The 26,816-nt window shown below is 41.7% G+C and overlaps 1 protein-coding gene and 1 long non-coding RNA gene across 6 annotated transcripts in view; both read left to right on the forward strand.

The window, feature by feature from the left end:
* The first annotated feature begins 5,924 nt into the window (after positions 1-5,924).
* LOC118969092 (uncharacterized) lies at positions 5,925-9,667 on the forward strand. The gene is made up of 4 exons (XR_005056986.2): positions 5,925-6,034; positions 8,957-9,060; positions 9,292-9,336; positions 9,499-9,667. It is a non-coding gene; the product is annotated as an uncharacterized lncRNA (long non-coding RNA).
* Positions 9,668-14,547: 4,880 nt separating this feature from the next.
* Positions 14,548-26,816, forward strand: part of NFYC (nuclear transcription factor Y subunit gamma) — a 69,183-nt gene continuing 56,914 nt past the window's right edge. For 3 of the 5 annotated variants that reach the window (XM_017670668.3, XM_073233743.1, XM_017670682.3), the window contains exon 1: positions 14,548-14,695. The gene's annotated coding sequence lies outside the window, so the exon portion shown is untranslated. Of the gene's footprint in view, positions 14,723-26,816 lie in introns of all 5 variants that reach the window. The other 2 variants (XM_073233741.1, XM_073233742.1) reach the window with 2 other exon arrangements.

A 26,816-nucleotide genomic window follows, 5' to 3' on the forward strand; every position in this document is an offset into this window, starting at 1 on the left:
CTTTTCCATATTTCAGTTGACTTGGTTGAAGTAAAGCTCTTCTGCCAAACCAACCTGCCTCTTTCCTCCCAGAGATGCCCTACCTGGGTCTAAGGCATCTGTTGCCTAAGCCAGAAACCTGGGAGTCACTCTTGACTCCTCACCTCCATTATTATCAGGGCCTGATAATCTACCGCCTAAATGTCCCCCAGGTTCGTTTTTAGTTCTCTATCCCCACAACCACTACCTTCATTCACACTGCCTTCTTACTCCTGAACCCAGCTGCTTCCAGTGACCTGGTCTTACCACCTCCAAACTTTCACATAAGAGTAATCCTCCTAAAACAAATATGACCACATCCCCTCTCCCACTGAAAACCTGTTTTATTGATCCATTCAACAAATGTGGAGCAAGTGTTAGATGTCAAACACTGAGGATACAACAATGAGCAAAACAGAATTTTAACCAATTGGGGTGGAAGGCATCAAACAAATGATAGCCCCTCACCATAATATATAAACTGTGATACATGCCATAGGGGGACCTGACCTAGTAAGGGGTGTCCTAGAATGCTCCCTGACATTTTCCATCTGAAGTTTGAATAGCAGTCAGCCAGATCAAAGTCCAGGATGGGGTGGCAGCCTATGCAAAAAATCCCTAAAGGTTTCCCTGAGGCTCAGTTTCCTCATCTATATCATGGGCATATTTGGACTGATGACGTTTAAATTAGTTAATATGTATAAAGTCCTTAGAACAGACAAAATTCAACATCCATTCATGATAAAAACTCTCAACAAAATGGGTATAGAAGGCAAGTACCTCAACATAGTAAAGGCCATATAGGACAAACCCACAGCCAATGTCATACTTAACAGCAAGAAGCTGAAAGCTTTTCCTCTAAGATCAGGAACAAGACAAGGATGCCCACTCTCCCTGCTTTTATTGAACATAGTACTGGAGATCTAGCCACGGCAATCAGACAACACAAAGAAATAAAAGGCATCCAGATTGGCAAGAAAGAACTCAAACTGTCACTGTTTGCAGATGACATGATACTGCAGATAAAAAACCCTAAAGAATCCACTCCAAAACTACTAGAACTAATTAATATCTGAGTTCAGCAAAGTTGCAGGATACAAAATTAATACACAGAAATCTGTTGCATTCCTATACACTAACAATGAACTAGCAGAGAGAGAAATCAGGAAAACAATTCCATTCACAATTGCATCAAAAAGAATAAAATACCAAGGAATATAACCAAGGAGGTGAAAGACCTATACCCTGAAAATTAAAAGACATTGATGAGAGAAATTAAAGAAGACACCAACAAATGGAAATACATCCTGTGCTCATGAATAGGAAGAATTAATATTGTCAAAACGGCCATCCTGCCTAAAGCAATCTACAGATTCAATACAATCCCTATCAAAATACCAACAACATTCTTCAATGAACTGGAACAAATAGTTCTAAAATTCATACAGAACCACAAAAGACCCTGAATAGCCACAGCAATCCTGAGAAGGAAGAATAACACAGGGGGGAATCTCGTTTCCCAACTTCAAGCCCTACTACAAAGCCACAATAATCAAGACAATTTGGTACTGGCACAAGAACAAACCCATAGACCAGTAGAACAGAATAGAGAGTCCACATGTTAACCCAAGAAATATATGGTCAATTAATATACAATAAAGGAGCCATGAATATACAATGGGGAAATGACAGCCTCTTCAAAAGCAGGTGTTGGCAAAACCAGACAGCCACATGCAAGAGAATGAAACTGGATTACTGCCTAACCCCATACACAAAAGTAAATTCGAAATGTATCAAAGACCTGAATGTAAGTCATGAAACCATAAAACTCTTAGAAAAATACATAGGCAAAACTTTCTTGAATATAAACATGAACAATTTCTTCATGAACATATCTCCACAGGCAAGGGAAACATAAGCAAAAATGAACAAATGGGACTATATCAAACTAAAAACTCCTGTATGGCAAAGAACAAGATCAGTAGAACAAAAAGGCATCCTACAGTATGGGAGAATATATTCATAAATGATATATCTGATAAGGGGTTGACATCCAAAATATATAAAGAGCTCACATGCCTCAACACCCAAAAAAGCAAATAATCCAATTAAAAAATGGGTAGAGAAGCTGAACAGACACTTCTCCAAAGAAGAAATTCAGATGGCCAACAGGCACATGAAAAGATGCTCCACATCACTAATCATCAGAGAAATGCAAATTAAAACCACAATGAGATATCACCTCACACTAGTTAGGAAGGCCAACATTCAAAAGACAAACAACAACAAATGTTGGCGAGAGTGTGAAAAAGGGGAACCCTCCTACACTGCTGGTGGGAATGTAAACTAGTTCAACCATTGTGGAAAGCAGTATGGAGGTTCCTCAAAAAACTCAAAATAGAAATACCATTTGACCCAGGAATTCTACTCCTAGGAATTTACCCTAAGAATGCAGGAGCCCAGTTTGAAAAAGACATATGCACCCCTATGTTTATCACAGTACTATTTACAATAGCCAAGAAATGGAAGCAACCTAAGTGTCCATCAGTAGATGAATGGATAAAGAAGAGGTGGTACATATACACAATGGAATATTATTCAGCCATAAGAAGAAAACAAATCCTACCATTTGCAACAACATGGATGGCGCTAGAGGGTATTATGCTCAGCGAAATAAGCCAGGCAGAGAAAGACAAGTACCAAATGATTTCACTCATCTGTGGAGCAGAAGAACAAAGCAAAAAGTGAAGGAACAAAACAGCAGCAGAATCACAGAACCCAAGAATGGACTAACTGCTACCAAAGGGAAAGGGACTGGGGAGGGTCAGTGGGAAGGGAGGGAGAAGGGGAATAAGGGGCATTACAATTAGCACACATAATGTGGGCAGGGGAGCAGGGGGAAGGCAGTATAGCACAGAGAAGACAAGTAGTGACTCTATAGCATCTTACTATGCTGATGGACAGTGACTGCAATGGGGTATGTGGGGGGGACTTGATAATGGGGGGAATCTAGTTACCACAATGTTGCTCATGTGATTGTGTAGGAATGATACCAAAATAAAATAAAAAATAAACCAAAAAAAAAGTCCTTAGAACAGGTTCTAGGACATAATAATAATAAGTTTTATGTGTTAGCTATAACAATTATTATTATTGTTTAAAATAGAGAGCCACTGAAGTTCTATTAGCAAAGGAGTTAAGTGAGAAACTAGTATTTTTTAAAGGTTACTTTGGGAGCAGTGAGAAGCATGGACTCGAACAAGAAAAGAACAGATTTGGGGGAGCTAATGAGGAGATTTTTGCAGGGGACCATTGAGATCTGTGGGACATTTAAACTAAGGAGGCAGAGAGGACTTGGATTTTGTGATTTAGGTAGTAGAAACTATTGGCCTTGGTGTGTGATTGGTAGTAGGAGGCTGTAGGAGGTGGCAAGGAGGCTCCCAACGTTTTGATTACAGCAGAGTGGATGGTGATGTTCTTCACCAGGTCAGGGAAGCCTGGAGAAAGACCAGGCCTGGGGGAAATGCTGAGTCTGGTCCTAGATGTATTTAGACACAAGCACGGCGGGGCATCCCAGATGAGGGCTGCAGGATCAGCTGGTTAGTTCTGGCATTCAGAGGAGAAACAGCTGGGGACTTAAAATTGAGATTGTTGGCAAGTACATGAAAACCAGACCTCAAACATCCCTTCTCTGACATGGTAGGAGGAAGAGATAGCTAGATGATTTTTTTAATGTTTCTTCTGGGCCCAACATCTATAGGATTCCAAGTGTTGAGGTTGGTAGGACCCCAGATACAGAGAGAAAAAAAAATCTATGTAGTTGAAATATTTGGATGAGGCTCTTTGGAGGCTGTTTGCTATTCTTTCATCTGTCTTTTACTGAGCAGCTGCTAGAGCCACATGCTTTGCTGGAGATGGAAGGGTCAACAAGACCCTACCCCTGCCCTCAGAGAATCCACATCCTGGTTGGGAGAGAGACAAGCCCCAGGGCAATTACAAAACAGTAACCCACAGGCCCTAAAACAACCTTTGTAGACCGAGGAGTGCTTCCTAGAAGAAGGGACCCCCAAGAGCCGATCTGACAGCCAGGCCGAGAGCCCTGTGAGGGACCTGGGCTTGGGGTGGGGGTGAGGGTATGGGTGTGGGTGTTCTTGTTATTTTAAAGATTCTCATCGTTCCTGAATTTTTTTTTTTAGTTTTGGACTCTCTGCATGTGCCCCAAGAGTACATTTCAGGTACAAAGATCCAAACAACAGCGGTTCCATTTCTCAGGCTCTGTTGAATTTGCCTTCTTTTAAATTCTTCTCAGTGCTCCTCATGGTTTCAACTCCACACTCCCTACCAGGGCTTGGTTGACGGTGGGGCAAAAGAGGCACCAGAGCACAGATTTAAGGAGACACTCATCCTCATGCTGGGTGACATGCTCCCAACCCTGTTCCCTGCTCACACATGTGGCTCCTTCTGTTTACAGTGACCCTGCCCCACCCTCATCTGCCTGGTGAAAGCTGGCTCCCACTCTGAGGCTCAGCTCCTCCTGGAAGTCTACTGTTCTCCCCGGTCACCCTGCCTCCTCCCTAGGCCAAGGTGGTCCTCCCCGCCATGCTCTAACAGTGTAGTAAAGGCTGGGTAGCACAGTGGCTCACAGAGCAGGCACTGGCATCCCTGCTGTGCTATTTAATATCTGTGAACTGTTCCCTGAGCCTGTTTCCACTTGTGTAAAATGTAGTGCCGACTTCATGGGGAGCTGTAAAGATTAAACGAGAAAATGTATGTAGAGTGATTAGCAGTGATTGGTACAGGCTACTTAGTAAGAGGTAGCTAATATTATTTTGTTTACACATCTTCTAAAGCACCTGTGTATTCTATTTTCCTGCCTTTATCTTCTCTAGACCATAGTTCCTATGGACAGGAAAGAGGAGGAAGAGGAGAGGAAGGAGGAGGAAGATATTCACAAATGACATTTAATAGGCATTAAGACATGTCTACGGCGTAAACAAAGAAAAGAAATGACAAATTCCATGGAAAAAGTTCTGGGCAGGAAATCTGGAACCTTGGGCTCCAGTCACATGATCCCAGTGTGGGCACAGTGCCTGCCCCACTCCCATACACTTCGCAAAAAAAAAGCTGCCCAGACCACAAACCTTATTGGCCCTAAGGCCACTTGGCCCCTCTAGCCTCTAGACTTGAGTAGATGGGGCCAGCACCAGAGCCAAGGCTTACCATTTCATATACTAGCTGGTGACCTTTAAGCAATGGCTTAGCACCACAATCCACAACAGGCCAGTTAAAGTTTCTCTTAAAAACAAGCATCAGAAAGAAATTGTCAGCAGAGGGAAGTGAAGTAGGGAGGTCAGAGACAAGTGGGCTGTGGCCAGAAAAGCCTGTGCAAGCACAGCGAAGAGGGAGCAGAGACCAAGAGTAAGCAGAAGCCTGTTGGTAGGCCGAGGAGCAGTCCTGTGCAGAGAAGGTGAGGGTGTGAGGAGACTGAAAATGCATAGCACAGTGAATCCTAGAGCTGCCTCGTTGCTGCTGGCATTTCAGTTCCAGTCCTTATAAGAAATTCCTTATGTTTGAGCTACACTGGGTAAGTTTCTGTTCATTGCAGCCCAATGAGCCTGACTCTGCTTGGGGCAAGTGTCCCTTTCTGGGCCTTAGTGTGACTAGACCATCTCCAAGGTCTTCTCCAGATCAATGTTCTCTTTGCACGCCATGTAGAAAGGATGGTTTTTAGGTTGTTGGCAACTAAATTCAGTATCAATTACAGAGTGCCATGACATCCTGGCTCCCAAAATAGCTTGATGGTTGGTTGAAGAGCCTGTAGGAGGATCCAACACACACCTGGCTTTGAACCCGAGCCCTGCTGATCCAACCTGCCTCCCCCTTCCATTGCATCCTTTGTTGGATCACAAAGGAACAGAGGAACCAGAGCTGGTGTTTCTCTTGTGTCTTTTGGCTGCTGAATGTTCTACCTTTCCTACCCCCTTAACTCCAGCATTTCAGAGGATGCCAGTGCCAGGTCTGTTCCAAAGCAAGTGCCACTCCAGGAAGAATGAACAAAGAAAGTTTCCTTCTTTAGTGTTAAGATCTCCTGCCTTCCAGCTGTTTGGCTCTCAGCCTGTGCCTTGCCTTCATCCGTCTAAGCTAACAACTATGTTGATAATAATACTTCTTTGCTTTTGTATGGTGCTTTGTACTTTTCAGAGCATTTTCATGCTTGTTACCTTACTTGATACTCACAGAAACCCAGGGAGGATGGGAGAGGAGGTAGGGAAGAGGATAATACTCATCATTTCTCCCATCTCATCCACCCCCTTAAAACAATTTATTTTAAAAAGAATTTAGAAAAATCATCCTTCTGCTCTTTTTAAAATAGATGGAAATATTGAGACTGAGCTTGATTAAGTGACTTGCCCAAGATCACAGCAAGTTAATGGCTGAGTTATTTCTAGGAGGTTTCCAATCATGGATCTTGCTAGCAGGACTTGCCTAACACCACCTTGCAAAATACTATTGGCTATGGCAAGGGATCTCTGACAAAAGTGGTGTTCTTGCCACCCCCACCTCTTGGGGTCTCCAGGAATCATTTACAAGCATATGCCTCCAGTCACTACAGAGACTTGGCTACCCCACAGTGGCTTGGGTAGCACCAGGAACCCAGAGAAGTAACAGTTCTCAGGTATTGACAAGGATAAATGCCATTGGAAGAGTCCGTTTATTGTTTTAATTATAGAGTACTTGGTGGAAGGTAAGACAGGGAAGGTTGAGAACCATAAGTCTATCCCTCCATCAGCTCCTCTGAAAAAGAGGAAGCAGAAGTGATAGTCTTTGCCCCTCCTCTCTTCCTAAACTCTGCTCTGTGGCAAGGACACCCTTTCCTGCCCACTCTGTTTTGGGCCCCCCCTTGCCAACTTGCAATCATTGCTGTATGCCCATCTGGTCATTCTGGAACCCATTCTTCCCAGTTGTGCCATCCCATCTCCAGCCATACAATTCCCCACCTGCATTTCCCAGCCACTGAATCTGACAGGAAGCCCCCCTCCAAGGGGAGTCTGGGAAATGTAGTTTGCAGGGTCTGGCACTCTTCACTCCCAAGAAGAGCATGGAAAGACTAGGGTAAACAGGCAAATGACCAGCACAAATTCTACTGAAACTTACAACTAATTCTGCCACCTTAAAGGCCATATGTCTTGGACATTAGTTGATTACCTCATTTCTCCATCTCCTCCTTTCCAGCAGCCCATGATTTCCTTTCCAGGATCCATATGTTTCTAGGAAACTGACTCCGTCAGTGTAGAGCAGGGCTAAGCCAGCCAATCCCACTGGCCAGAATGATGGGTTCAGCGTAATCATATGAACTCAGCCAGTCCAACCCAGAGGGAATCTCAGCATTTTTGCTGAGAAGGCTGACACACAGATGGCCTCTTCCTTGCTAACCATGAATGAAGAAGCATGCAGGCCCAGTGCCCTGTTGGTTGTCACCTTGGAATAATAAGGGGAGCAGAAACCAGGAAAGAAGAGTAGTCCTGAAGACTAGGAGATTAATCTGGGGGCACATATGGAACTCACACATGGCAGCCACTGCTCAGGAAGCTCTGGCATAGTTGATCAGGCCCATGCTAATTAGAGTGCCCATTATTGGCCACAGGGCAAGACCAATTTATAAGCATCATGGAAAACTCTAGGAGAGAAAGGAAGTTCTCGGACTCAGTCACTTTCCCCATGGTCACAACCTGGGCCAGTGGCTTTTAAATATTTTCATCCTCCATGAGAGATAAGTTTTACCATGTGACCAATACACACATGGCCATGTACAAAACAAACATTTCACAACAGTGTTCACAGTATTTACCCATGCTCTGCACAATTAATTCATATTTTTCAATTATATTCTATTCCATTTTATTAATAAAGCTGGTCACACACTTCCAGATGATTTCATGATCTACAAATGAGTTATGACCTGCAATTCGAAAAACATTGCCTTCCAACATGTCATCATTAGTTGCTACAAAACCTAACTCTGATTTTAAGCATCCTAACCTGTAGTGACTTTCCTGCTTCTGTACCCATATTAGCGGTCTTCCTTTGCTCTGAAGGAAAGTCATGGTGTCCAAGCTCCTATTGGAGGCCAGCCTCTCCCAACCTGTGTCCGTGACTCCAAGAACTTAACATCTGCAGTTATTTTCTTTCTTTTGTTTCATCAATTTCTGCTTATCTCCTGAATACTTAGTTTACAAAAGTTCTCTAGAGCCTCTCTTCTTACAGCCCAAAACAAACCAACAAATAAAAAGCTCCCTTTGACCTCATTTCAACTCACGGTTCCTTGAGTCAAACCAGAGTAGATAGATGGGGCAAGAAGCAGAAGGATGAACTGGACTTCATTGAAGGGAGGAGGACCTTGTCAAGAAGAAGTAGTGGGCATGGAAAGAAGAAGGCATTGAGATTTCTGTGAATAAGGAGAAATTAGAAATGAATTTTAACCCAAGAACTGCCAAAACTTTGTTGCTAGAGCCTGACTTGAGTCAGGTAAGCTCAGGTTCAACACTGGCCCTGCCATTTCTGAGCTAGCCAAATTTGGATAAATATCATCTTTTCCTTAAGTTTTCTCAGATGTAAAATTAGTCTAATGAAACCTATCTCATTGAGTTGGATTAAGGAGTAAATAAGATAAAAAATGTCAGCTCTTATTATTACAAGGTTTTTCCCCATTCTTATACAAAACTCCAACTAATAATAATTACCATAGTGACCACTTACTGAGCAATTCATCTGTGCTAGGCAATATGCTAAGGACCTTACAATAGTCTCCATGCCAAGAAGGATTCCCTGGTACCATCTCACTGCAGTTTCTACACCCTGATAATGTGATTAATGTTTATAGAGTGTCTACCATGCACCAGGGAATGGACTGGCTTACTTGCAGTCATTCATTCTACAGATAATTATGAAGCATCTACTATGGTACCAGGAACGTACTAGGGGATGGGGACACCAAGATGAACCAGGCCCTGAAACTTGAGGAACTCACAATCCAGTCACACAGTAAGTATATATAATGAGGGCATGTATATGACATGTCCTTTCCTTGTAGCTTCCTTGGTCTAGGCAACCCCGTCTTTTGCTCCAGACCCCACAACTGACAGTGTTTCTGATTCTGTTTTTCTGGCTTGATCTTGGAGCCCCACTTTGAGGACATGACTTTGAGTTCTCTACTCCCCATGTGGCCGCCAGATTAAGAGAAAATTTTTGTATTCCCTGTCTCTCCCTGCCCAGGCTCCCCCTCAAGAGGAAAGAAACTTGGCAGATGTGCAAAGGAAGGTAAATTGCTTACCTGGCTTTTGCCTCATCACACTCGGAACACTTCTCTGGCTTAATTCACTCATAGTCCAATGGGTTTTTTGTCCCTTTGCAGATCTCTGCCCCTTTCTCTTTTTGGTGTCACATATCATTTAACGTTCTTTGTGTCTTTCACCTCTGCAGCTCAGAGGGATTAAGTAACCTGTTCAATGTGTAATACTAAGAAGTGGCCTTGGTGCTTGAACCCAGATCAAGATGACTCCGAAGCACATGCTTTAACCAAAACTCCATGCTGCCTTCCCAGGAAGACCAAGAGTCTAGAGCTATGATGTCTAGTATGTAGTCATTAAGTCCACATAGCTATTTAAATAAAATGAAATTTAAAAATTCAGTTTCTCAGTTGCACTAACCAGCTTCAAGTGCTAAATAGCTGCCTGTGACTGGTGGTTACTATACTGAACAACACAGATATAAAACATTTCCATCATTGTGGAAAGTTCTATTGGATAGTCTGGTTTAGGTAAAATATAGGACAGCAGTGGGTTAAATAGTGTTCTGTCCTCTGTCCTCATCTCTTTCACCCTTTCTCCCCTTATTTTTTCTCAGGGAGTGGGCAGCCATTGTGATCTGCTCAACTCTCTACTGCCACATTTCTGGGAAGTGTTACTCTTCTCACACCTTGGTATCACACCTTTATTCACAGCCATAACTATATATGACCCTGTGGTCCCCTCCACAACAGTGTTGATTGGTTCAAGGGTGGACACCTGGCCAAATCTAGCCCAAGCAGTAGCTCTTTCTCTCAGGATTTTGACATTGAGCCTAATAGTTTAGTCACCTGGCTGATCTCTTGAATGCTGGTGACCTGGGATTCACGGGTGACCGTGTTTTCTTTGATTTGGATTGGGAAAACTGGTCTTCAGGGAGATAAAGAAATGATGAAACAGTTACACATATCGGGGAAAGTTGGACTAGGAGCTCAAGGATATCAGGGCTCCATATCCCTCCTTTTCTCTGAGTTCTTTCTCTCTGATGCCTTCATGCTCAGGCAGGCTCTCTCCAGGAAGCAGAAATGACAGCCACTGACAGATCCTGATGGCTCAAGACCTTCTGAAGAAAAGTCCTGTCTCTCCTATATCTATATTTCACATGTTTAGGAAGGATTTGCTTGGCTTGGTTCATGTGCTCATCTGTTCAGAAACTGTGACCTGTCTTAGAAAGTTCTAGAAAACAAAGCCTGAAGAAGCAATTAAGTGCTAAAGCTTTATGTGGGATGCACAATTCCAGGGCAGTGAGAATGAGGGATAGGGAAGGCAGGAAAAGATGGGAAGCAATGCAAAGAAATGTTTGTGGCTACTTCTTCATAATGAGCTTAAAGAGACACAACTAGTCTCTTGACAGGTCCACCCACTTGGTCACGTAGAATGTCTCTTAACAGGTTATATAGAGAAATTATACTCTGAAACAGTCCGTCAGAGGAAGAGAGAGTGGATTTTTCTATCCTGCTCCTTCCTATCTTTGGTCTCCCATTTATCAGCTTGCCCTTTGGAGAGTTAAATCTCCTATACTTCTAGGTTGCTTCTTTGGCCCCTTCAGCAGCCGCTCAGGAAGCTAGATCTCACCTCTGTGAGATGGCATGTCATCAGTGTCTGGAAGTTGTAGAAGTCATAGAATTCATGTTTGTAACTAGCTGGCCTCAGGCAGTAGAACTGTGAGTCCTCACTCAGAGTTGGTCAGCCATGTCTGGGGTTGAGGTGGTGTGGGGAAAATGGAAGTTCCTATGGCCAGGATCTGCATCTGACTCTAAAATAGTTGATGATGTAATTGGCCTACCGCTAGGCTAATGCTTCCACACCCATAGACAATAAGCTATTATTGACTGAGTTACTATACAAAAGCTCTGCCCAGAGCTCTGGATGGAGGCAGAGACGAAGGTGGGCTATGGAACTGCAGACTGCTGGATGCAGATGTGATTCTAGTGCTTGACTTACCACCATGAGAATAAAGCCAGGTATAATAAACCCTTTTACCCCAAGTATGTTCCATTGTCATTTCTCAGATTCACTGAATCCATAGTGAACTTGCCTGGGACTGAAACCCTCAGGCAAGACAAGTGGACCAAGGAGCTAATGGTCTGGGGGAGAAATGATGCTGAGAAAGTCTGAGGAGGTATGGGTCCAAGATGTGGGGATCATTATGGTTGGTCAGACTGGGTCTTATGTGTACCCCATATAGCTGATGGAGTATAGCAGAGGTACTGTGTCAGGAAGTTTCCCATTTTCCCTTCCCTCATGTTAGTTTAGATTCCCAGAAAATCAGAAAGATAGGATTAAAAAATTTATTATGGAAAACACCTGTGAGAGAAAATGGGGCAGGAGCTAGGAGAGACTGAGAGAGGCCCATCAGACAATGATGCAGGTCTGAACCCAAGTGAGGGAGAGAGATGGAAGGAGTTCTAGGTGGAAGGGTCTTGGACTGTAGTGCAGTTCTAAGGTAAGTTTGGCAAGGCCATTGAAGGGTCCTTGAGCCAAAGTCCATCACAAGAGTACCATGTGTCCCAGGAAAAGCCTGTCCTAAAGTCCCTGCTGTGCTTAGTCAACGGCCAGGAGCAGCCCATTGGAAGTGAGGTTGGGAAATGAAGGGCAATGAATTTCAAGGCTTAGCATGGATTTCAGAGCTAGGCATCTGGGCTGTTGGTGAATTATCCTTCTCTCAGCAGGAGATCTGAAAAGTATGTTCTCAGGGCCACACACCTTCCCATTCAGCACTATATACAAATAAAGAAGGATGATTCTACAGTATAAAAAAAAGAAAAAAAGTAGAGTGCCATTACCAGTAGAAAGGACAAGGGTGTTGAGCAGACAACAAATGTGCACCCCACAGCTGACAATGTCTCATTTGTAATTCAAACTCTGTTATGTTCTGAACTCATGACTTCTCCATTCTGGAGAAGTCCAGAAGTCTTCATCTGGAGACTACCATCTCCACAGAATCTCTCTCCATGTAGGTTGACAAGATTGATTAGGTTTCTATTTATTAAATTACTCTCACCTCTGTCTTCTTGAGATTCCTCCCTTATGACCTGCATCACAGTTTGGTTTGTTTTTTGATCATGTTTGTAGACAGGCTGCTGGCTTATCCTCACAGATAGCTAAGTTTAGGGCTGTATTAGTTTAGGATAGCTAGCTTATGCTGCAGTAACAAACAAAATCTCAGTGGCTAACAAGGGGTTCTCACATTACATTGTATGTCATGTACCTCATCTGTGGCTCTACGTATCTTCATTCTGGGATCAAAGCAGGAGAAGCAGCTCCATTTGGGATATGCTGCTGTCATGGCAGAGGAAAAATAGTATGGAGGAATCATAAGATGGTCCATGCATTTCTACTCAGAAGGGGTTCAATCATTTCTACCCATGTCATTGATCAAAGCAAGGCCAAAGTTGATGACATTAGAGTAAAAAGTATAATCTCCTAGGGACAGGCCAGATAAGGTTTTAGAAAGGAGGGGCAGGGAATATTGGTAATAAGTCTACAGCAAGAACTAATATTCAGACTGTATGCACCAGCATGACTGCAACCAGTTACACTACTATTGAAATATTAGAATACTTTAATATGAGTTGGTAAATAGCTGTCCCAAGCCTCTTGACAATTCCCCTCTCCTGGGATCTACTATTACAAACCAGCAACTGAAAACACCTAACACAGAGTTATGTGCAGGACCCTTCCTGGACTTCAAACAAATCTGATAGATGAATGCATGAGCACTACCTGTTTTTAAATACGTTTACTCTCCACCTTGGCTATGTAAATTTTTATTAGTTTAATTTTGAAGGCAAACTGATATCCAGGCTCTTGGAGGAAAACTGACTGCAGCCCCTATGTGCAGTTGATACTTAGTTTTTCCTGTGCTGCTTCCTGTATATTTTTACATCTCTTTGCACATATACTATATGCAATTACTGTTAATAAATATTTGTAAAAAGACTTACCTATATTTTTCCCATTAGCTAAACTCATCCCTCTACTAACTCAACATTTTGGGTTTCCCTGCTTTTAATTTTTTTACTCCATTTCTCATGTCTAAAATGTCATCATCACTAACTTCTTTGACACTTCGGCAGTTTACAGAGCACTCTCTCTTATGCTGTTTCATTCAATCTCCCCAAAACTTCCAGGAGATAAGAATTAGATTATTTTAGGTTTTGTTCATTTATTCATCAAGTATTTATTGAGTGCAGGAAGTGAGATTTATTAAGACTGGATTTGAAAACAATTTCCTGAATTCAAAGGTTTATTCCACTATTCCAAATGACTTTATCACTAGAGTCAAACTCAAATGAAGGAAATAATAATAGTGTGATCTTATTGTTGAGGACCCTAGCAACACAAGTCTCAAGCTCCCAGGTCATCGGTAAAATTCAAGATTACCAACCTCAAGGCAGTCTCACTTATGTGCTTGTCTCTTAACACACTGGCTTGGTTTAGGTAGTTCCACTCAATACATATTTGATGAATTTATCTCCAGGTTTTGGAGCTACTCATATTGAGTTTTGACACCTACTAGCTGTGAGACCTTGACCAAGTTACTTAACACCTTTGAGGTTCAGTTTTATCATCTGTTACATAGAAATAATACTAATGCCTTCGGACTGAGCAGTTGAAATTACAGAGACAAAAGTACGAAAAAGATATAATGTTCATTGTAGCTGTGGGTTCCAGTGTCTTTCAAGTTCTTAACTGCAAATGAGGAAAACGAAGTCCACGTAAGGTCACAAGCTGTTCATTCTTGTGAAATGCTGTTTATTCTGGAGTATATCATTTCAGTTTTGGTGTTAAATCCCCTTTTATGATAGCGGTAAGCTATCTTCTTTAACGGTGCATTTACCTGGCATGCCCATGTCGTCCTTCGTGCCTTAGCTCTTCCTCCTTCCTAGTAAAACAGAACAAAGCAAAGCACTTATTTCCTAAAATCAAATGTCTGTGCGCCACAGCAGATCCACAAGGTATGACGCCCTGCCGAGGTTCCCCCGCAACGCCTCCGGATCCCCTGAAAAGGGCGGGGTCGGAATGTCCTCAGGTCTCATTTCGCCTCTCTGCACAGTCGCCCTTTCCTAATTCTCGCGAGACTTCAGGCAATTCAGCTTCTGCGCATTACCAAATACTGGGAGTCGAGGCACCCAGGGAGGGGGAGGGGAAGGGGGAGACGGTGCAAACGGCGTGGCCGCCATCTTGTTTGTACCCCCGCTTCGCGCGCGCTCCGTTCTCCGTGACGCACGCTTCCCCCTCCCCTCCGCCGCGCCCAGGCCTCTGCATTGCCCGACTCCGCTGGAGCGCGGGGGCGGCTCCTGCTCTTCCCTGGACTACTGAGCTGAGGCGTGAGTGTGCGGGAGCGTCTGTGGGAGGTAGGGTGAGGGGTGAGCGGCGGCAGCGGCAGGGGGAGGGGCAGCGCTTCCCGCCTTTGGCGGAGACCGCACTTTCCTCGCGCGGCCGCTGCTGTATTTCGGTCCGGCCTCCCCGCCGCCATGTTGTGCTTTCGCCTGCCCGCCGCTGTCGCCGCCGCTGCCGCCGCCGCTGCCGCCGTGCTCATGGGGTCCGTACGCCTTGTCGGCCCGGCCCGCGGGCTTTCTCCCATTGGCGGAAGGCGACGGCGGGGGGGCTCGTTCGTGATTGGTCCGTGGCGGGGAGGCCGTGGACCTGGCGCCTTATTGGTCGCGCTGACTCCGGCCTGGGGGTGAAGGAGGAATTAGAGGCTGCGGGGATCTGAGCGTCTTGGGCACAGGCTGCAGGGCGATGACCCTCTACGGCGCAGGCGTGAGAGTGATGCTGGAGGAGAACCTGGAGGCCTTAAGGGGGAAGAGAGGGTGATGGTCTGGCAGTACTTCGGGGGTACCTGTGCATGGCCTGGAGTGAGAGGCACTCCTAATTCCAGACGTACCTTCAATGGAACATGCATGGTCCAGGATGGGGGCGTGCAAACCCCAAGAGTGCCAGGCTTGGAAACACTGAAACTCAAGTTACACACTGAGGATCTTCGAGATCCAGGATGGTAGACTTGGACTGCAGCATGGTTTGGGAGTGACCCTGATTTTGGTTGATGCCGTCTTTGAGGGCATCAGGACCCTTAGGGACATAACCCGAACTATAAGATTAGGTCAGGGGTTTTCCTAGAGAGTGCCAGCGTTGAAACACTGAGGTTTTTGGTGGAGCCCTTGATCCAGAGTTACCAGACCTGGGATATGATAATAAGAGGAGGTAAACAGACCCAGCGTGGTAGAGAATCCAATTGGATCCGTGTGCCTGGTCTTGTAATTGAATGCAAAGTCTAGGAGGCACAGCATTAAGTAGTGACGATCTACAGGAGTGAGAAAGTACGGAAACATTTTTGGGAACATTTTGAGACTTTGGAATTATAGTAAGACCAGGTGTAGATTATCCGGTGGGACCATGCAGCTAGTTTTGAGATGTTCTATATAAAGTTTTCTTGCTTTAGGAAGGATATTGATTAGGGCTGAGTTTGCTACACCTCCTAGCAAATATTAGATACTTGGCAATTATTTGTTGAATGGATATTGTTAGGTTCGTCTTTGGTAGAAGAGAACTTCACAGAGATCTTGGATCTTGGCTCATTTATTTCCATTTACATATGCCTAAAAAATACAGCCACCTTCATATGCACTTAATTTTTTTTAACTCAGTAGCCTGGAATGATAATAAACTAGTGCAATAGCTTCTTGTCTCAAGTACCTGTCTCAAGTCAACACTTTTGGTTCATATTTCAAAAAGTTTTTGTTGTAATTGAGAGTTGTTAGAGTCAGCTTGTTGGGGGTACGTTCCTTTTCGCTTGAATAGAGTGAGTTGGATTTGTTCCTCCCAAGGTATTGATGATCGTGGAAACACATTTATGTTAAGTCTCTGAGTTTTCCAAATTTGTTTTTCCTTATCTATGTTCGGTGGTTCTTTGTAGCCTTGCATAGATGTTACACTTTTGTTTTCACACCAATATCAAGAAACTGTGATTTTCAAATTTGGTCAGTTTCTTATGAATACAAACAAATTTTCCAAGAATGGGGAGGTAAAGGAAGGGAATTGACATTTTGGAGCACACTTAGTACCATATTCCTGTTAGGTAGGCATTATCATCCCTATATTGAAGAAGAGAAAACTGAGGATCAGAGGTTAAGTACTTGTCCAATGTCACTCAGTGGTTTACCTGGGTTCAAATCCAAGTTGCCTGATGCTAAAGCCTATAGTTTTATCTGCTATATCATGCTAGCAACATAAACCTGACTAGTCAAATTCCCAGATAGTTTTATATTTCAAAGTGGGTCATCTTTCTTCGATTACTGGGTGTTAGGAGTGTATTGAGTGGGAGAATAAGAATTTGTTGTACTGTTTAAAGATTCAGACTACAGAATGGTAGCCATATATGGATTCTTCAGCTAGGTATTTAAATCATATCCTATATCTTCTGTTGTGAAGGGAGATTTACAAAATAAATGGCTGGAGCTTTCCTGAATCCAGATAGATAATGGGGAAAAATTGTACAGAAAGTTTAAGAATATGCATTCTTTAAAACCAGGCTTCATAATATTGCTGACACAGTCTTCTTATATATGGAAGTGATTAATGCCAAGAAGTGAAACTACCAAGTGCACATTTTTTATTTGGTTAAAACTGATTTCATTGTATTAGAAAAAATACAAAGTTTCTTAATCCCATTTACAGAGAAATGGAGGCAAAGTGATATGAGGGGGGCCATGCTAGGTGTCTTTGAGGCAATTTGAAATTCACTCTTTTAGTTCAGAGGTACTGAACCACTAAAAATCTGTATGAATCAGACTTGGGAATAATAGTTACTACCTTTTATTGAGTGCTTATATTGTACTAGCTTGGTATAAATGTATTATATATATTATCCTCAGGCAGTATGAGCTAGATACTATTAACCACCCTCATTTTTACATGTGAGGAAACTGAGGAGTTAAGTAATGTGCTCAAGGTCACACAGCTAGTAAGTGGCAGAGTCCAGATTCAAACACAGGTCCTACTCAACTTGTGGAACCCTTACTCTTAAACACTGTGTTCTTTTGACACCATAGATTATGAGAAAAGCAAAATCCTTATGTCTTAGCTCAGGAAGTGATCTTTGATTCTTTCAGGCATGTTCTTTGTCCTAAGGTTCTAGAGTGTTACGATCTTGGAAAGGTCACTTAGCTATGCAAGGGCAGAGCCAAGTCTAACCCAGATCACTGGATTCCCAGATCAGTGCTCATTCTGCTGGACAACATTGTCTCTCCTGTGGAAGCATTGACTTGATGGCAGAGAACAACCAGTTTTAACCTTTCGTGTTTTGAGAAGTTTGCCTCATTCATAGGAAGGAGAATGGCAGAGGACATTATTAGGGTCACAGATGACCTTCTTGGGATTCGTTCCAGCCTCAGGCATGCAACCTAGGAAGAACATTCCTTCGCCAGCAAGTTGTTCTTTTCCATTCTATTTCTTGTGCTCAAAGCAAACGGATGGTGAGTTATCTGATGTCTTACAAGTCTCTCTTTTCAGTATGTTTGTTCAGCTTTTCATGCATGCACTGTGACTAGTTTGGAAGGCTACAAAGTCATTTTGGTATTTTCCCACAGAGACTCAAAGCACCTAACATAATTTAAGTGGATTAATTGTAGGAGGAAATGGATTTAGAATACTGTGGCCAAAAGTGCCTTTGGGCTGGGGGAGGAGGGTGGGCAGCGTAACTGCTGACGTTGGAGTCAGACCAGGGAAATAATTCTGTCTGCAGTGCATTTACACTCTGTGGGAGCTGGGGTCAGATTCTTAACCTGAGTCTTGGTTTCTTCCTGTGTTAAGTAGTGGTAACAATAACTATATTATAGAGTAAAGAAAAATGACTACAACAGTGTACGGTAGGTGCCTGTCACTGAGTGGGCCTTAATAAGACTGACTTTTTAGAACAGCATAAATTCTGTCTCAACAACTAGTTAGAGCTTCCCTGAGGCAGAGACCTTTTGTAGTTACCTGCTCTGTTATGTTCAGTAAAATTTCTACAAGGGGGAGCAACCACTCGACATGAAAGAAATAACCTATTTGGTTGTGCTGTTATGGTTTAGGAGCTGGTTTACAGTGGACCAATGTGAGGTCAGTATTACTTAGAATGCACAAAGTAGGAACATTTGTTTCAGGCTTAGATTGTCTCCGATCGCTTCAGTCACCAAGTGCTGAGTGGTAATCATTCTGATTAAATGAAAGCTTTTTCATTTTTGCCAAATAGTAATGATTATCGAAATAAGAACAACTAGTTTTAGCCCTTCTTTCTGTCCAGAAAGATATTTGCATTATAGTAATATTAAATTTTTTCTAGTTGTAAAAATGATTAGTTGAAGTAGGACTGTCAGTTTGGTTTGTAGTTACCTGGGTACCATTTTCTTTGACATAAGCTGTAAGACAATACTGTGGAATGTTCAGGAAAAAAAGCTCTGCAGAAATTTTTGCCAGGTTGCAAAATCTGCCACACCCTTCCTACTTTTCCATGTGTTAGAAGTGATGTACCTGACAGCAGCGAGGCAACACCTGTACTCATTCTCAGCATGGGAGTTGTATTTTCCATTTGATTTAAGTTCTTAATTGTCTACAGACAGATTACTTCTAAGTCCAGTATACTTTATTTTACAAGTGAGAGCTTTCTAATAGATAAACTTCAAATGTAGTTTAGAGAGACTGACTAGGCTAACCTTTGTATTTGAATGTTGCCTGTAGAATAGGCTTAAATGTTCACATCTCCATGTTTAAGGCATATAAGGTATTCTATCTAATAGAATACTTGCCATTTAAAAAACCAACAGTATATCTTCATAGGTGAGATTGAAGAATGGTTCTTATATTACATTCGTGGGTATGATCTGTAAGTAGTGATCTTGAGCAGTGCTTCAATAAGTGGCTTTAGACACTCATAGGTAATGGTATTGGAGTATAGAGTATTTTGCATCATGTCCCTGGCTTAACTCTATTAGCATTAGTGATCATTCTTACCACAGTTTTATCATCTCACATCATCACAAGAAACTGAAGGGTGAGTAAATAAGGTATTTTGAGAAAGAGAGACAGAGACTACATTCACATAACTTGTATTACAATATATATTTTAATTTTTTATAAGGTATCATTTATATAGTCTTATAAAGGTTTCACATGAAAAGCATTGTGGTTACTAAAGTCACCGATATTATCAAGTCCCCCCACATCCCATTGCTGTCACTGTCCATAGTGTAGTAAGATGCCACAGAGTCACTACTTGTCTTCTCCATGCTATACTGCCTTTCCCGTGATCCTCCCCTCCCCACCCCCACACACACCATGTGTGCCAATCATAATGCTCTTCAATCCCTTCTCCCTCTGTCCCCACCCCTCCCCTTTGGTAACCTCTAGTCCCTACTTGGAGTCTGTGAGTCTGCTGCTGTTTTGTTACTTCAGTTTTGCTTCATTGTTACAGTCCACAAATGAGGAAAATCATTTGGTACTTGTCTTTATCCGCCTGGCCTATTTCACTGAGCATAATAGCCTCTAGCTGCATCCATGTTGTTGCAAAAGGTAGGATTCGTTTTCTTCTTAAGCTGAATAGTGGTCCATTTTCCATATGTCCCACATCTTCTTTATCCATTCATCTACTGTTGGACGTTTAGGTTGCTTATATATCTTGGCTATTGTAAATAGTGCTGCAGTAAACATGGGGTGCATATGTCTTTTTGAATCTTGGATCTTGTTTTCTTTGGGTAAATTCCTAGGAGTGGAATTTCTGAGTCAAATGGTATTTCTGTTTTTAGTTTTTTGAGGAACCTCCATATTGCTTTTCACAATGGTTGAACTAGTTTACATTCCCACTGGCAGTGTAGGAGGGTTCCCCTTCTCATCCTCGCCAGCCAGCATTTGTTGTTGCTTGTCTTTTGGATGTTGGCCATCCTAACTGGTGTGAGGATATCTCATTGTGGTTTTAATTTGCATTTCTCTGATAATTAGCAAGCTGCATAGCATCTTACCATGTGCTGATGGCCATCCGAATTTCTTTGGAACAGTGTCTGTTCATATCCTTCCCCATTTTTTAATAGGGTCATTTGCTTTTAGGGTGTTGAGACATGTGAGTTCTTTATACGTTTTGGATGTTAACCCTTTGTCATATATGTTGTTTACGAATATATTCTCCCATATTTTAGGATGCCTTTTTCTACTGATGGTGTCCTTTGCTGTACAGAAGCTTTTTTAGTTTGATGTAGTCCCATTTATTCATTTTGCTTTTGTTCCCCTTGCCCAAGGAGATGTGTTCAGGAAAAAGTTGCTCATGTTTATATTCAAGAAATTTTTACGTATGTTTTCTTCTAAGAATTTTATGGTTTCATGACTTATATTCAGGTCTTTGATCCATTTCGAATTTACTTTTGTGTATTAAGTTAGATAATAATCCAGTTTCATTCTCTTACATGTAGCTGTCCAGTTTTGCCAACACCAGTTGTTAAAGAGGCTGTCATTTCCCCACTGTATATCCATGATTCTTTTATTATATATTAATTGACCACATATGATTGCTTTTATATCTGGGCTCTCTATTCTGTTCCATTGATCTCTGGGTCTGTTCTTGTGCCAGTACCAAATTGTCTTGATTACTGTGGCTTTGTAGTAGAGCTTGAAGTTGGGGAGCAAGATCCCCCCTACTTTATTCTTCCTTCTCAGGATTGTTTTGGCTGTTCGGGGTCTTTTGTGGTTCCTTATGAATTTTAGAACTACTTGTTCCAGTTGGTAAAAGAATGTTGTTGGTATTTTGGTAGGGATTGTATTGAATCTGTAGATTGCTTTAGGCAGGCTGGCCATTTTGACAATGTTAATTCTTCCTATCTATGAGCATGGGATGTATTTCCATTTATTGGTGTCCTCTTTAATTTCTCTTATGAGTGTCTTGTTTTCAGGGTATGGGTCTTTCACCTCCTTGGTTAGTTTTATTCCTGGGTATTTTATTCTTTTTGATGTAATTGTGAATGGAATTGTTTTCCTGATTTCTCTCTCTGCTAGTTCATTGTTAGTGTATAGGAATGCTACAGATTTCTGTGTATTGATTTTGTATCCTGCAGTGTTGCTGAATTCAGTTATTATTCTAGTAGTTTTGAAGTGGATTCTTTAGGGTTTTTTGTGTACAATTTCATCATCTGCAGTGACAGTTTAACTTCTTCCTTACCGGTCTGATACCCTTTGTTTGTGTTGTCTGATTGCCATTACTAGAACCTCCAGTACTATGTTGAATAAAAGTGGGGAGAGTGGGCATCCTTGTATTGTTACCAATCTTAAAGGAAAAACTTTCAGCTCCTCGCTGTTACATATGATGTTGGCTGTGGGTTTGTCATATATGGTCTTTATTGTGTATTGAGATACTTGCCCTCTGTAGACATTTTGTTGAGAGTTTTTATCATGAATGGATGTTGAATTTTGTCAAATGCTTTTTCAGCATCTATGGAGATAATCATGTGGTTTTTGTCCTTCTTTTTGTTGATGTGGATGATGTTGACAGATTTTCAAGTTTTGTACCATCCTTGCATCCCTGGGATAAATCCTACTTGATCATGATGGATGACTTTTTTGATGTATTTTTAAATTGGATTTGCTTATATTTTGAGTATTTTTGCATCTATGTTCATCAGGGATATTGGTCTGTAATTTTCTTTTTTTGTGGTGTCTGCCTGGTTTGCGAATGCTGGCCTCCTACTTTTTGGAGAACTTTAAGGAAGATGGGTATTAGGAGATCAAAAATTTATCAAATGTCTGATAAAATTCAGCAGTGAGGCCATCTGTTCCAGATGTTTTGTTCTTAGGTAGTTTTTTGATTACCAGTTCAATTTTGTTGCTGGTAATTGGTCTGTTCAGATTTTCTGTTTCTTCCTGGGTCAGTCTTGAAAGGTTGTATTTTTCTAGAAAGTTGTGCATTTCTTTTAGGTTATCCAGTTTGTTAGCATGTAATTTTTCATAGTATTCTCTAATAATTCTTTGTATTTCTGTGGTGTCCATGGTGATTTTTCCTTTTCATTTCTGATTCTGTTTGTGTGTGTAGACTCTCTTTTTTTCTTGATAAGTTTGGCTAGGGGTTTATCTATTTTGTTTATTTTCTCAAAGAACTAACTCTCCTGCTTTCATTGATTCTTTCCATTGTTTTATTCTTCTCAATTTTATTTATTTCTGCTCTAATCTTTATTATGTCCCCCCTTCTACTGACTTTGGGCCTCATTTGTTTTTCTTTTTCTAGTTTCATTAATTGTGAGTTTAGACTGTTCATTTAGGATTATTCTTCCTTCTTTTAATAGGCCTGAATTGCTATATACTTTCCTCTTGGAACTGCCTTTGCTGCATCCCACAGAAGTTGGGGCATTGAACTGTTGTTTTCATTTGTCTCCATATATTGTTTGATCTCGGTTTGAATTTGGTCATTGGTCTATTGATTATTTAGGAGCCTGTTAAGCTCCATGTGTTTGTGAGCCTTTTTGTTTTCTTTATACAATTTCTAGTTTCATACCTTTGTGATCTGAGAAGTTGGTTGGTACAATTTCAGTCTTTTTGAATTTGCTGAGGCTCTTTTTGTGGCCTAGTATGTGATCTATTCTGGAAAATGTTCCATGTGCACTTGAGAAGAATGTGTATCTGGTTGCTTTTGGCTGGAGTGTTCTGTAGATGTCCGTTAGGTCCATCTGTTCTAATGTGTTGTTCAGTGCCTCTGTCTTCTTTCTTATTTTCTGTCTGGTTGATCACTCCTTTGGAGTGAGTGGTGTGTTGAAGTCTCCTAAAATGTATGCACTGCATTCTATTTCCCCCTTTAATTCTGTTAGTATTTGTTGTACATATGTAGGTGCTCCTATGTTGGGTGCATAGATGTTTATAATGGTTATATCCTTTTGTTGGACTGACCTCTTTATCATTATGTAATGTCCTTCTTTGTCTCTTGTTACTTTCTTTGTTTTGAAGTCTATTTTATCTGATACAACTATTGCAACTCCTGCTTTTTTCTCCCTATTGTTTGCATGAAATATCTTTTTCTATCCTTTAACTTTTAGTGTGTGTATATCTTTGGGTTTGAAGCAAGTCTCTTGTAGGCAGCTTATAGATGGGTCTTGCTTTTTAGTCTATTCTGTAACTCTTGTCTTTTGATTGGTGCACTCAGTCCATTTACAATTAGGGTGATTATCGATTGGTATGTACTTACTGTCATTGAAGGCTTTGGATTCGTGGTTACCAAAGGTTCAAAGGCAGCTTCTTTTCTATCTAACAGTCTAACTTAACTCACTTATTATGCTATTATAAAGACAATCTGAAGATTCTTTTTTTTCCTCCTCCACTCTTTTTTTTGTTAGGTATCATATTCTGTACTCTTTGTATATCTCTTGACTGACTTTGTGGGTAGCTGATTTAATTCTGCTTTTGTTTTAGTAAGTAATTGGTCTGCTTCCTTTACTGTGGTTTTAGTTTCTCTGGTGACATCTGTTTAGCCTTAAGAGCACTTCCATCTAGAGCAGTCCCTCCAAAATACACTGTAGGGATGGTTTGTGGGAGGTAAATTCCCTCAACTTCTGCTTATTGGGAATTGTTTAATCCCTCCTTCGAATTTAAACAATAATCTTGCTGGGTAGAGTATTTTTGGTTTGAGGCCCTTCTGTTTCATTGCACTGAATATATCATGCCACTCCCTTCTGGCCTGTAAGGTTTCTTTTGAAAAGTGTGATGATATCCTGATGGGTTTTCCTTTGTTTATAGTCTTTTTTTTCTCTCTGGCTGCTTTTTTTTTGTAATTTTTAATTTTGGTATCATTAATCTACAATTAGAGAGAGAACATTATGTTTACTAGGTTCCCCCCTTCACCAGGTCCCCCCCACGTACCCCTTCACAGTCACTCTCCATCTGCATAGTAAGATGCTGTAAAATCACTACTTGTCTTCTCTGTGTTGTGCAGCCCTCCCTGTGCCCCCCACGCACTATACATGCTAATCGTAATGCCCTCTTTCTTTTTCCCTGCCCTTATGCCTCCCTACCCACCCATCGTCCCCAGTCCCTTTCCCTTTGGTAACTATTAGTCCACTCTTGGGTTCTGTGATTCCGCTGCTGTTTTGTTCCTTCAGTTTTCCTTTGTTCTTATACTCCGCATATGAGTGAAATCATTTGGTACTTGTCCTTCACCACTTGGCTTATTTCACTGAGCATAATACCCTCTAGCTCCATCCATGTTGTTGCGAATGGTAGGATCTGTTTTTTTCTTATGGCTGCGTAATATTCCATTGTGTATACCTACCACATCTTCTTTATCCATTCATCTACTGATGGACATTTAGGTTGCTTCCATATCTTGGCTATTGTAAACAGTGCAGTGATAAACATAGAGGTGCATCTGTCTTTTTCAAACTGGAGTGCTGCATTCTTAGGGTAAATTCCTAGAAGTGGAATTCCTGGGTCAAATGGTATTTCTATTTTGAGCGTTCTCAGGAACCTCCATACTGCTTTCCACAATGATTGAACTAGTTTACATTCCCACCAGCAGTGTAGGAGGGTTTCCCTTTCTCCACAACCTTGCCAACATTTGTTGTTGTTTGTCTTTTCGATGATGGCGATCCTTACTGGTGTGAGGTGATATCTCATTGTGGTTTTAATTTGCATTTCTCTGATGATTAGCAATGTGGAGCATCTTTTCATGTGCCTGTTGGTCATCTGGATTTCTTCTTTAGAGAACTGTCTATTCAGCTCCTTTGCCCATTTTTTAATTGGATTATTTGCTTTTTGTTTGTTGAGGCCTGTGAGCTCTTTATATATTTTGGATGTCAATCCTTTATCGGATCTGTCATTTATGAATATGTTCTCCCATACTGTAGGATACCTTTTTGTTCTGTTGATGGTATCCTTTGTTGTACAGAAGCCTTTTAGCTTGATACAGTCCCACTTGTTCATTTTTGCCTTAGTTTCCCTTGCCCGGTGAGATAAGTTCATGAAGAAGTCACTCATGTTTATGTCCATGAGATTTTTGCCTATGTTTTTTTCTAAGAGTTTTATGGTTTCATGACTTACATTCAGGTCTTTGATCCATTTGGAGTTTACTTTTGTGTATGGGGTTAGACAGTGTTCCAGTTTGATTCTCTTACATGTAGCTGTCCAGTTTTGCCAGCATCATCTGTTGAAGAGACTGTCATTTCCCCATTGTATGTCCATGGCTCCTTTATCAAATATTAATTGGCCATATATGTTTGGGTTAATGTCTGGAGTCTCTATTCTGTTTCACTGGTCTGTGGCTCTGTTCTTGTGCCAGTACCAAATTGTCTTGATTACTGTGGCTTCTGTAGTAGAGCTTGAAGTTGGGGAGCAAGATCCCCCCCCACTTTATTCTTCCTTCTCAGGATTGCATTGGCTATTTGGGGTCTTTGGTGGTTCCATATGAATTTTTGAACTATTTGTTCCAGTTTGTTGAAGAACGCTGTTGGTAATTTGATAGGGATTGCATCAAATCTGTATATTGCTTTGGGCAGGATGGCCATTTTGACGATATTAATTCTTCCTAGCCTCTCTGGCTGCTTTTAGTACTCTATCCTTGTCCTTGATCTTTAACATTTTAATTATTATATGTCTTGGTGTTGTCTTCGTTGTGTCCCTTGTGTTGGGAGATCTGTGTACCTCCATGGCCTGAGAGAATATCTCCTTCCCCAGATTGGGGAAGTTTTCAGCAATTACCTCCTCAAAGATACTTTCTATTCCTTTTTCTCTCTCTGCTTCTTCTGGTATCCCTATAATGTGAATATTGTTCCATTTGGATTGGTCACACAGTTCTCTTAATATTCTTTCATTCCTAGAGGTCCTTTTTTCTCTCTGTGCCTCATCTTCGTTGTATTCCTGTTCTCCAATTTCTATTTCATTTGCCATCTCCTCTACTTCTAATCTGTTTTTAAATCTCTCCATTGTATGTTTCATTTCAGATACTGTATTTTTCAAAGTTTCTATCTCTTTCTTGAATTCCTCCCTGAGGTCTTGAATATATTTTGCTGTAGCTCCGTGAGCATGTTTATAATTTTTATTTTAAAATCTTTTCCAGGAAGATTGGTGTGTTCACTTTCACTTGTCCCTCTTTCTGGTATTTGTGAGATTTTGGTTTGTACCAGGTTCTTTTGATGTTTCATATTTGTAGTAATAACTTGGTGTAGGCAGTGCCCTCTAGTGCCCAGAAGCTCTACTTTCTGGAGCTGTTCAGCCTCTGGAGTGATTGTGGGGGTCACAGACGAGTGGTGCTGGTGCCTGCTGGAGGAGAGAGCTCCTTCCTGCTTCCTGGTTGTAGTGCCTGGCTCCACTCCCAGTGTCAGTGAGCTGAGTGCGCAAGGAGCAGCCTCTTGGATATGCCCTGTAGCTGCTGTAGGCGGGTCTGCCCTCTGGCTGGCCTGGAGCAATGGTGGTCACAGGTGAGCCGCGCTGGTGCCTGCTGAGAGGAAAGAG

The sequence above is a fragment of the Manis javanica genome, chromosome 4, assembly GCF_040802235.1.
Source record: "Manis javanica isolate MJ-LG chromosome 4, MJ_LKY, whole genome shotgun sequence".
Lineage (NCBI taxonomy): Eukaryota > Metazoa > Chordata > Mammalia > Pholidota > Manidae > Manis > Manis javanica.